Consider the following 13,508-nt stretch of genomic DNA (forward strand, 5'->3'; position numbering starts at 1 on the left):
AGCCGCGCGGCCACCGTGAGTGTTTAAGTTCCATCTATATAGAATGTTATGAAGATTTCCTTCAACACCGTTAATTCGAACGAAAAAATATGAAAGCCACATTTGTAACAGAGAAGGAAAATGTGGTGATGCGCATATGTCACAATCACGATATAAAATAAACGAAGAAAATGGAAAACCGAATAATGTTTAGGTTATAAAAAAAACACAACGATGATGTAGGCCTGTTGTATTCAAAGAATATACGGACCAACCAAGTAGACAGGCTCTTGAATCAAACCCTATTGATCCCCAAGTTACGGTGGCTGGACAGTACAAAAGAGGTTGCACAAGACATGCAATCGATTTAACAGACTAAAGATGTACGCGAAGCAGAGATCGGAATTTCGAAGAATTCTTGCGGAGACAATGGCTACCGGCCATAGTGCTACGGATGTATGTGTACGTATAAATGTTTGTTCAAAACAAACACACGCTGTAAAAATATAAAATCATTTTAATATGATTGAAAACAAAACAAGATAAAGTAAAAAAAAAAAATACTAGAAAAAGAATTGATATAATAGCATGTATAAAATTAATTAATCTTACGTGTTCTTTTATGACAAGTCAGCCAAGACGTCGTGAAATACAAGATTATCAATTTTAACAACGTTGTAATCTTTCTTAACTGAAGTACTGCGAATATTTTTTAATTTACAATCTGCGTTCATCTAAAATTTCACATCTCATTGCACACCGGTCATTGAGACGCTCGTTGATGATGATTGATGATAAAATGTGGCGACCCTAACTATTACATAGATGTCCCAATGACAGTGGCTTTGCTTATTGTCCATTTTGTAGAGATTCTGACGCAGAGATCGTGTCAACTAAGAATTCCGATCAATATAATTTTAATTTTATTTATTAACAAGAAAAATATAATTATTACTTACAAAATTTAAGAAACTATTCAATGAAAACGGTAAAATTATAATACATTAAAAAAAACACATACCTATACTTATTATTATCATTAAATAAGCATCAATGGGTATAATTAATTATTGATTTTATGCATTCGGTATTAATGTGACATAGGTAATAAATAATAATGTTTGATCAATGCACCACATACAAAGTGTGATGTACAAAAAAACAGTAAGTATGAGATAATGTTATATTAGCACCTTCAGGTGTAGGCAGTTACGCCCAAGCAGACTTAGAATACCACCCCATTTCATTTTTAGTTTCAAATTATCTGCAAATTATTACATATTTTATTATTTATTTTTGGTTATCTTAGACAGGCAAATAGATTTAAAAAATCGGTGTGTGTCAAGGCCTGAACAAAAACGATGCATAAGTGCGAGTGAGAAATTATTCGGAACCCTTATAATCTCTGCGACACGCGCTAGAGTAAGATAAAAGGTTTATAGATGTGGGAGATGGTTTGCTACGGTGTCGCCGCCAAATCTTACTTTATTGCTTAACTAAGCGTCAATAACCGTGTTGCTAAAATTGCTATTTTTTGTGTTAAACATAAAGTCAGTGGTAAATATTTTTACTTAATTAAGTAGAAAAGATGGTTCTGTGTGTTGTATTAAAATGTGGTAGCGTACTGATAAGCAAGAAGATGCTATTACGTTTCATATGTAAGTTGATACATGTTCGTGATAATTTATTTGTGTACTATTTATGTATTTTAACATCAAGTGATCTAGTGTTTCTTTAAAATAACTTAAATTATGGATATCTTTACCTAATGGTTGTATTTTGACCGCTTAAAAATACTGTATAACGTAAAAAAATAGAAAATTATATTTTAATTCTGAGCATCTAGTGCGAGCACTAGCGAAATGGTCTATGGTCTCAAACATTTGTATACGAATGTGTTCGCTCGCCCACAAACCAAATGCACGGCACAGCACAGCTTCATTTAGCAATGCAATGGGTGGCGTCTAGATGTATCTATAGTCTAAGGCAGGGGTTCCAAACCCCGTGCCCGCGGAACAATTCGTATGTGCCCGCCACTATTCGACAGAGACAGAATTTTCACGCTAGCCTGACACACGCAGAATACCCGAAGTGAACGAACGCCACGAACTGAGCCGATGAGCGCCGAAGCACGTGACAGTAGTCACGTGCTCGTACCGTACCGATTGCTTCGGCGATCATCGGCTCAATTCGGGTTTTCGGCGTGTACAAGGAGTGATGTGCAAATAGCATTCCCCACCTGGAACCGCGTTGTTGTCATTGTAATTGCGATTGCTGCCCCATTCAGGTCGCGACAGTTAGCTAGGAGACATCTTCGTCTGACGAAACACGAATTAGGAGTTTTGATATTCCTTCTATATAGTTCTAAAATGAGTGGACCGAGTAAAAGACAACGAACCTATAATTTGAATACTGATTGGGAGGAATCATATTGTTTCTTTAATGTGAAAAATAAATGCGTCTGTTTGTTGTGTGGTAGTAGTATTGCAGTGCCGAAAAAACACAATGTTGAACGACACTTTCAGACAATTAATGCCACTTTTGATGTGAATTATCCACTTAAATCTGAAGTAAGAAAGAAAAAAATATGTCAACTAAAATCAAGTCTAACTGCACAACAGACTGTTTTCACTAGACATGTGGAAAATTCTAAAAAGGCCACCATTGCTTCTTTCAAAATTTCTCACATGCTCGCAAAAATGAAGAAACATGTAGACACAATGTAGAAATTTTGGAGCTTAAGAATGATATTTTGGTTAAATCCTTAATATCAGAGGACTTTTGGAATACAGTGGACAGAGAAAAGTTCCCATTTTTGAAAAAAGCGGCACATAAAATTGAATCATTTTTCGGTTCGACATATTTATGCGAATCATTGTTTTCAAACATGAACGTAATAAAATCAAGATATAGATTTCGACTCACTGATGAGCATCTTTATGATTGTTTGCTAACAGGATTATCGTCATACTCTCCTAATTATGAGGGACTGGCCAATGATATGCAATGCCAAAGATCACATTGACATATTGATATTCTATTTTTTTATAAAATGTTTTCTTTGTATTTGTGTTTTTTGTTTACTTTGTTTACGTTTTGTAAATACATTTCTCTGTGTGTACGCAATTTGAATAATAGTTTTATTATTTTGAAACATTTTTGTTTATTATTTATTAATAAATTATGAATATAATAAAATAAATTATGAGAAAATGAGAAGTTATGGAAGGAGTTTGTCGATTAAAAATAGGTGGTGCCCGCCACCCTTCCGATATTTTAGAATGTGCTCTAGAGTACAAAAAGGTTGGGAACCCCTGGTCTAAGGTGTGTGTACTTATGTACGCGTGTTAGAAGTTATACTTCTTTGGCGTAACAAAACAAAAACAAAACTTGTATTAAACTAGATTCTTCGACTAGCTCTTAATTAGGTACCTATCTTGTTAAATTAGACACTAAAGAAAAGGGACCACTTATTGGAACGCCGTTGGTTTATTTCTATACACTTTAACTTATATTACTAAATTATGTAATTATTTATCGTTGTTTTTATTTTTAAAGTAACAACTGCCACTATGACGTTTAATAGTTTGTTTACGTAAGGAATTGCAAATGGCCGACAATAATAAATTCGCTGCCTAGCAACGGAACAATTCTAAACTATAATATTATACTGTATAATCGTCAAGATTGCAGTATCATTCTGTGGCGTAATGGTTGTGCGTTCGGCTGATAACCGAACAATCGTTGGTTTAAATCCAATCGAGTGTGTTTTTTTGTGTGAAAAAATAAATTATGTCTCACATGTCACACGCCAAAAATACACTCTGATCTGATTTTCCAAACGCGCCTAAAGAAGTATAACTTCAAAAAAATCTTTAAATGGACATATTATTATTATATTTCATCCATTGAGAATTATTACATTTTCACAAAATCTACACTCCAACAGTGGTTATTTTAGGTATGTGGTGGTCAGTGGCGCAGACAGGTTTAGAGTCCATCCTTTCGAAAAAAATCCCGTTGGATAATTAACCATTACAATATGTATTACAATGGGTATTAGGTAAAATAGTTGTGTTAGGATTTTTTTATGCTTCGATTATTTTTTAAATTCATATGTTGGTACTTCATAATGTGCCCGCATATTCTGCTTCATGGATAATCACTACTGTTCTCAAAAGACAAGTTTTAATGTTTGTATTCGTTCCTTCATTCGCCGCCCCTATGCAACGCATGACCTGCCTACCATTACGCGAGACCTCACTGCGAGTAGGTATGGTGAAAGAGGGACTTTACATGAATGTTCGAAATATCAATGAACGAAGAAAGATTTCGAAATTCATATTATTATTATTATAAGGGTAAAATCATTTCTCAAGAATTCTGCCTCAGAATATTAAACACTTCTTTTAGTTGTTTCAACAATGAAAACCCGGCCATGACGCAATATTTTACAATATATTATAAGATAATGTTGTTTTCAATATTTTTCCCATTTGAGTCTTGACATGTTATGTGAGTAACATACGTGGTAATGTGAACAAACTAATTTCGCCATTATCGGAATCTCGTATTATAATGGTCTTTATAGTACATCTCTGTGTCCACAGCGGCTGTCCGATTGTTCGACAAGGTCGCAGGTGAAAAAAATTACCGCAAACGATCGTCGAAGATCCAGCGAACGTCAATTTTATTTTATGACAGGTAAATCATGGTTACATAATACATCCATTATCATATCTCACTATTACAGCCTCCAACATGAAACTGGTCACTGGTGGCAGCTTAATTTTTCACTGAAAATAAAACGCTTCGAGATGAATAAGGTTTGCAGTCCGGCAAATACAAATTCAGGATCCCACTCGTTTCGTTGATTCCGAAATCTCAGTATTGAAAATGCTGAAACACTGTAATTTGGGGATTAGATTTTCTATGTTTTTTTATCTGATATAACGTAACGACCTAGAATCTAGATGATTTGACCGTATCGCAGCCATCTCCACGACTTGACTCCGGCACGCGGACGTTTTGAGATAGGTACGTGGCGTTCTTGATTAAATTTGATCTGTTCATCTGGAGGGAGCTCGTCCTTGTCTCAATATTATTAGTTTTTCCAGATTGTCGTCTTCTCTGCAGGTAATATAATTAAAGTCTGCCGAAGACTAGCCGAGGAGAGTCTGTCACGGATCTGTGATTAAGTAATCGTTGATATGTTTCGCCGTCTATGAGATTCTACATCACATTTCGAAAGCGTCTATTGTCGAACAAGAATTTCTTGTCCACGTGTTAAAACTGTGAACTAAAAATCCCCTCCATTGCAGCTAATCGCACTTCCGTTTTCAAATGAGAAACTCTAAATTTGTCATTTCATTTTATGCTCCCATGGTGCTTTTTATAATAAAAATATGTCTAAAACGATCAGGAGTGATGTTAGAATTATTGTTAGTAAACTTTTGGTTTATTGCAAAGAATAAAAGGAGTCGCATCTAAAAAGAGTGCCGATATTTTATTTAAACACGCCTGCCGTGCGCGCGTTGCCGCTATGACAGGTACGTCACTGAGAAGTTTCTATATGCGACTACAGCGACTTCCTGTTATCGCCGATCTCTTGCTATTCTCTTGCTATTACTGTAAAAGTGTTAGATGCATATATATATATATATATATATAAATGAGAGAGACAATAGATCTTAGACGCATTTTAGTCGTTTTGGTAAAATTTTTACTCTTCCGGATCGGTTGCAGTTGCGATATAGCATTCTTTGCTATTGCTATAATATTCCCCTTTTGGTAACATTTATATATAATATGTACATTACAAACATTGACGTATGGTATGGAGTCGAAGAATGAAATGACGCCAAGCTGACCTCAACGCTCATATTTTGGTTTACTAGAATCGTAATGAAGTATTTTTTTTTTTACATAAATACAGACAAAATTGACAGAAAAGTAAACTCTATCTGCATTTTAATAAGAATCAAAAAACAAAAACTGTATTTATTAATTGTATTCGTAAATACCTATAGTTTTTTTCTCCAAACTTGTTTGTATTTTTATCACACATTAATCTTACCTATATTTGAAGCGCCTAGTTTCAAATCCCCTAAAACGGTTTTTGAAAAATGTAATGTATATGAAATGTCATGTACATGAAATGTCAATGTAAATGTAATGTAAATGTAATGTAAATGTAATGTAAATGTAATGTAATGTAAATGTAATGTAATGTAAATGTAATGTAAATGTAATGTAAATGTAATGTAATGTAAATGTAATGTAAATGTAATGTAAATGTAATGTAAATGTAATGTAAATGTAATGTAAATGTAATGTAAAGTAAATGTAATGTAAATGTAAATGTAATGTAAATGTAATGTAAATGTAATGTTAATGTAAATGTAATGTAAATGTAATGTAATGTAATGTAAATGTAATGTAAATGTAATGTAAATGTAAATGTAATGTAAATGTAAATGTAATGTAATGTAAATGTAATGTAAATGTAATGTAAATGTAATGTAAATGTAATGTAAATGTAATGTAAATGTAATGTAAATGTAATGTAATGTAAATGTAATGTAAATGTAATGTAATGTAAATGTAATGTAAATGTAATGTAAATGTAATGTAATTGTAATGTAAATGTAAAAAAAATATGATGTCCAACGATTGAACTTTAAAAAACGCCAAAAAGCGTCTATACGTATGATCAAAAATTAGGATAAATTTCAAAACCCGCTAAAATGGTTGGGTGTGCTTTTCAAATATCCCTAAAATGGATAAGCCAAAATACTCGTTAGAATGTATGAATTAAATAATAAATACATAATTTTTACAGATTTAATTTTTCTCATTTTTCTCAAAACTACCTAAAATCGTTTTAAGGGTTTTAGAAACTAGGCGCTTCATTTTATGACAATGTAGGTATGTACTCAAAACTGTCCTCTACTTACCCATTTTTATGTCCAGCTTCGTATGGAATGTTGTATCATGCAGATTTATCAATGTTTGTAAATAATCAATAAAATTCAGTATACAAATTCTGACCCATGAAAATTACATTCGTTGTGAATGCTTTTTTTATACCTTATTGTGAATCATATAGAATCGATCAATTTGTAATCAAATAATGATACAGGTATTTTCGTAGAATACATCAGACAAGCAGAAACTCACGACTCAAGTAGATGAACCATCCACAAGGCCGTCCGTCAAAAAGTTCGATAGCTTCACTGTATGGATGGAGCCCTCCAATGCCGACATTTACTTGACCAGGCGACCCATCTTTACACGCACAGTTTTATAAGCATTTGCTTACGTCATTCGCATATTTTATTTACAGCTAATAATTTCAATAATAATTTTAATGCATATAATGCAGAATAACCTTCTGCGCCATCTTTATTTTTAATGAATAAAATGAAGAAGAAAAACATATTTTTTGCTGTTAGCAGCGCGTGCTAGACGAAGAGAAATAACTGGCGGAAATAGAACATTATTACAAAGGAAGCTTATCATTAAATTTACTGATAACGGATAAAAGATAGATATATAATAAAACATTGTATGCACTTGGGCCGTAATAATTGCTCGATGATTCAACGCTTTCGTGGATAGGTACGTCAGCAATGTTGATGAAAATAATATATTTTTTCAGCAAATTACCGTGTTCTCAGATAGAGCATTATAATTTATTATTATGACCACTGCAGTGTGAAGTTCGTTTTAACAAGTTTATCTAGTTTCAATTTATCAAACTTGCTAATCTTAAAAATTCAATTGATAGTAGGAAATTCTTACTAAGAATAAACACACTACAATTACTGTTAATATATTTTAACGTGGTTAAAAAAACCCACGATAATTGTTAACATATCGTGGGTTTCTTTATTATTGGATTTTGCACAAAATTCAATGTTGTTTGTCTTTATTGATATGCATTCTAATATTATTTAAATTTAAATAATTTTCTTCTTCATCATCAGCCGGGGTCAATCCACTGCTGGAGGAAGGCCTCCCCAAGCTTCTTCCAACTCTCTCGGTCCTGTGTCATTCGCTGCCACGTATTTCCGCCGAACTTTACCAGTTCGTCCATCCAGCGGCTTTTAGGGCGACCATGTGGCCGTTTTGTGCCCCTTGGGTAACACTGGATGACGGCATATGTCCAGCGGCCGTCTTTTCGGCGAGCAATGTGCCCCGCCCATCTCCATTTCAGCTGTTTGGCAACGTCTATTACATTGCGTACTCCTGTCTGCTTCCTAACCCATTCGTTTCTCTTACGGTCCTTTCGCGTGATGCCCATCATACACCTCTCCATGCCTCGCTGTGCGACTCTTAGCCTTTGGACATCTCTCATGTTGAGGGTCCACGTCTCGCAGCCATACTTGAGCACGGGTAGCACACATTGGTTGAACACCCTACGCTTAAGACATAATGGTAGGTCACTCTTGAAGACACTATTCAGACGTCCGAGAGCACTCCATCTCAGCTTTGTTCTTCGAGCAATTTCATCGTGCATGCTTCCGTCTATGAGGACCTGCTGTCCGAGATAGACGTAGCTGCTGACTTGCTCGAGTTGGGTGCCATTAATACAGATAATCGCAAGATCCGAAAACAGTTCCTCATCACTTTTGTCTTTGGGACATTTATCTTTAGGCCGACCGTTTGACTGGCATCCGCGAGTTCTTGCATTCTACCTTGAATGTCTTTCGGGTCTTGTGAGAGTATAACAATATCATCTGCAAAGCGCAGGTGACTCGGGTGCTCCCCATTAATTGGAACACCTTTGTCCTCCCAATCAAGTTTCCTAAATAAGTCCTCAAGGGTAGCGTTGAATAGTTTAGGTGAAATGGTATCACCTTGCCGGACACCTTCGCTAATGGGGAATTTACACGACCGTTTGTGGAGTTTCACGCATGCTGTGGCATCATTGTATATACTGTTCAATATGTTTATGTATCGTCTGGAAAATCCTTGGCTGCCAAGGGTGTCTATAATTGAGAATTTTTTGATGGAATCAAACGCCTTTTCATAGTCTATAAAACCAAGATATAATGGCAGTTTGTATTCCTGGTAGCGCTCTATTATTTCCCTGACGACCTGTATATGATCCATACTACTACAAGCCTCTTCTGAATCCGGCTTGCTCTCTTGGTTGGTTCTCGTCTACGGGTAGAACTGTTTCGAGACGGTTTGAGAGTATTTTCGTGAAAACCTTATACAGAATTGGCAATGGACTAATTGGTCGATAGTTTTTCAGATCTTCGGTGTCTCTTTTCTTATGGAGAATAATAATGGAGACATTTTTCCATTACTCAATAACTTACTTCACTAATAATTTACTTAACAGCATTTAATTGTTAATCTGGCGAACCCACTCATACTTACATACTTAATTAATAAAATATTCTATGACAAAAAGTAAATTAAATTAATTCGTTTTTTAAACAAGACATACTTACGTACGTATTAGAAAATAAATGTAAAATATTTATATCGAATCCAAGGTATATGTCGATGGCCCCGAATATCCCGTAAGTGACTTTTTACAAATTGTGCAGGAAGCTAAAATAGGTAACTAAATATTTAATATCCCGTATCTGACTGTTAATAGCACACACACGTTGTAACTACATAATCCAAATTTGTTATATTACTTACCGTTTTTCCTTTTATTTGAATAATTCGAAAGTGACATTTTGAAGCTGAATTCAACACACGTCATGCAACACGCTTGACAGCGTAGACTGCTTAGAGGCAAGTTACGGGTTATTACAGGTCGATGGGCATTATTTTAGTGGTTTTTACTACGTCAAAAAGTCATTTTCGTCAATTAGGCCAGATACGGGGTTTGACGTAAGAGCATCTGGTACTGAATCGGACTTGAGCTCACAACAATTTTAATTTTTTTTAGATTTAAAATTAAATCCAATTTGGTACAGATATTTACATACCTAGGTATGTTGTGAAAACCTCAAAATTATGTATTTCTAAATAAAGAATGTTATATTCACAAATCGATGCCATTACTCTAAAAAAAGTGTAATTAATGCACATAATATTATTTAATTTAATTAGTCTTCAATGATTGTACTTACACATTAATATTAATATGTTTTTTGACAATTGACATTGTATTTTGTCAACATCATTATTTTTATGTATAAAATGAAGTGATTCAATAAAATTATTTACTTATATACTTAGCTGATAATATTGTTATTCATTTTTATTAAATACTAGCTGAAGTACCCGGCTTCGCACAGGGTCGCTTCGTGGTTATATTTATCTTAGATATTTGAAAAATAATAAGAGGAAATTATTTTTTTAATATTAAAATATCTGTGTAATACAATATGGCAATATGAAAATAATTCTAATAGGAGTAAAGGTCAAACATAGGAACACTAAATTAAAATCGAATCCAAAATATGAAAACGTTATTAATGTTATTAATATGTAGTAAAAAAAAATCAAAATTGGATGGAACAAACAAACAACAAACTTTGTATGTTATATAATAATAATTTAGGAACCTTCGCAGGTGTGCGCACACAACTGACAAAAGTTTCATCGCATTCGGATGAATGGTATAGGAACGCATACGAATAGTAGAAGAAGATGATTTTCTAATTCTGAAATCTTCGTGGGCATGCGCATGACAACTCACCAAAGTTTCATTGCAATCGGATTAATGGTATAGGAACGCATACGAATAGAAGAAGAAGAAGATGGTTGTACTAATTCAAAAACCTTTGCGGGCGTGCGCAAAACAACTGGTCAAAATTTCATCACAATCGGATGAATGGCATAAGAACACATACAAATAGAAGAAGAAAAAGATGGTTGTACTAATTCAGAAACCTTTGCGGGCGTGCGCACAACAACTGGTCAAAATTTCATCGCAATCGGATGAATGGCATAAGAACGCATTCGAATAGAAGAATAAGATGATGGTTGTACTAATTCAGAAACCTTCGCAGGCGTGCGCACAACAACTCACCAAAGTTTCATTGCAATCGGATGAATGGTATAGGAACGCATATGAATAGAAGAAGAAGAAGATGTTTGTACTAATTTAGAAACCTTCGCGGGCTTGCGCACAATAACTGGTCAAAATTTCATCGCAATTGGATGAATGGTATAAGAACTCATACGAATAGAAGAAGATAGAATAGAAGAAAAAGAAGAAGAAAATGGTTGTATCAATTCAGAAACCTTTGCGGGCGTGAACACAACACTTAATCATATTTTCATTGCAATCGGATGAATGGTATAGGAACGCATATGAATAGAAGAAGAAGAAGATGTTTGTACTAATTTAGAAACCTTCGCGGGCTTGCGCACAACAACTGGTCAAAATTTCGTCGCAATCGGATGAATGGCATAAGAACGCATTCGAATAGAAGAATAAGATGATATTTGTACTAATTCAGAAACCTTCGCAGGCGTGCGCACAACAACTCACCAAAGTTTCATTGCAATCGGATGAATGGTATAGGAACGCATATGAATAGAAGAAGAAGAAGATGTTTGTACTAATTTAGAAACCTTCGCGGGCTTGCGCACAACAACTGGTCAAAATTTCATCGCAATTGGATGAATGGTATAAGAACTCATACGAATAGAAGAAGATAGAATAGAAGAAAAAGAAGAAGAAAATGGTTGTATCAATTCAGAAACCTTTGCGGGCGTGAACACAACACTTAATCATATTTTCATTGCAATCGGATGAATGGTATAGGAACGCATACGAATAGAAGAAGAAGAAGATGGTTGTACTAATTCAGAACTATTTGCGGGCGTGCTCACAACAACTGGTCAAAATTTCATCGCAATCGGATGAATGGTATAAGAAGGCATACAAATAGAAGAAGATAGAATAGAAGAAAAAGAAAATAGTTGTAACAATTCAGAAACCTTTGCGGCGTGAGCACAACACTTGATCAAAATTTCATTGCAATCGGATGAATGGTATAGGAACGCATACGAATAGAAGATAGAATAGAAGAAGAAGATGGTTGTACTAATTCAGAAACCTTCGCGGGTGTTGGCACAATTACTGATGAAAATTTTATTGCAATCGGATGAATAGAATAGAAACGAATACGAATAGAAGAATATAGAATAGAAGAAGAAGAAGATAGTTGTACTAATTCAAAAACCATTGCGGGTGTTACCACAACAACTGACGAAGGTTTCATCGCAATCGGATGAATGGTATAGGGACCATACGAATAAAAGAAGATAAAATGAAGAAGAAGAAGAAGAAGAAGAAGAAGAAGATGGTTGTGCTAATTCAGAAACCTTCGCGGGTGTTGGCACAATTACTGACGAAAATTTTATTGCAATCGGATGAATGGAACAGGAACGCATACGAATAGAAGAATATATAATAGAAGAAGAAGAAGAAGATGGTTGTATTAATTCAAAAACCATTGCGGGTGTTACCACAAAAACTGACGAAGGTTTCATTGCAATCGGATGAATGGTATAGTGACCATACGAATAAAAGAAGATAGAATGAAGAAGAAGAAGAAAATGATGATTTTTCTAATTCAGAAACCTTCATGGGTGTGCATACAACCATTTACCAAAATTTCATTGCAATCGGATGAATGGTATAGGAACCATACGAATAAAAAAAAATATAATGAAGAAGAAGAAGAAGGTGATGATTTTTCTAATTCAGAAACCTTCATGGGTGTGCATACAACCACTTACCAAAATTTCATTGCAATCAGATGAATGGTATAGGAACCATACGAATAAAAGAAAATATAATGAAGAAGAAGAAGAAAATGATGATTTTTCTAATTCAGAAACCTTCATGGGTGTGCATACAACCACTTACCAAAATTTCATTGCAATCGGATGAATGGTATAGGAACGCATAAGGGACAGACACACAGACAGACAGACATACAGACAGACAGACATTCATTTTTATATATTAGTATAGCCTATACTCTTCCCGCAAGTGCAAGCAATAAGTTTACAAAGTTTTATTGCAATCGGATGAACGGTATGGCTGCGCATTAAATACGAACAAACAAACACACAAATATTAATTTTTATATATTAGATCTATGTACTATTTTATTATTTTGATGATTAAGTTAATTCGTTTATAATACACATTTCTCATGTTTATGACTGTATTCTTTATATGGATTTATAAAAACTATGCTTAATTTAAATGTATGTTAAAAAAAATTCCAATTTCTGTAAAATAAAAGAAATAATCTCACCTTCTTTCTACTCGAGGAGATAATATCGTAAGCAAATATATTTTGCGGACCTATCTACACAAACGAGATTTGTTATTTTTCACGTCCAAAACTGATCTCATCGAAACGTGTGATTTTATTATTCTCTTCTGTGTGTACATAATATACTGGTTTGAAATTTTCGTTCGAAAACTTTAAAATTATGAATTATTAGAACGTCGAACGAAAAACACCATTTTTGACACATCGATTCATAGTAAGCCGCGACAGAAGTATGGAGTTGCAAAGAAAGATCGA

This window comes from Rhyacophila brunnea, unplaced genomic scaffold, assembly GCF_057557595.1.
Source record: "Rhyacophila brunnea isolate RB1 unplaced genomic scaffold, BYU_Rbru_1.0 scaffold_4, whole genome shotgun sequence".
In the NCBI taxonomy this organism is placed as follows: domain Eukaryota; kingdom Metazoa; phylum Arthropoda; class Insecta; order Trichoptera; family Rhyacophilidae; genus Rhyacophila; species Rhyacophila brunnea.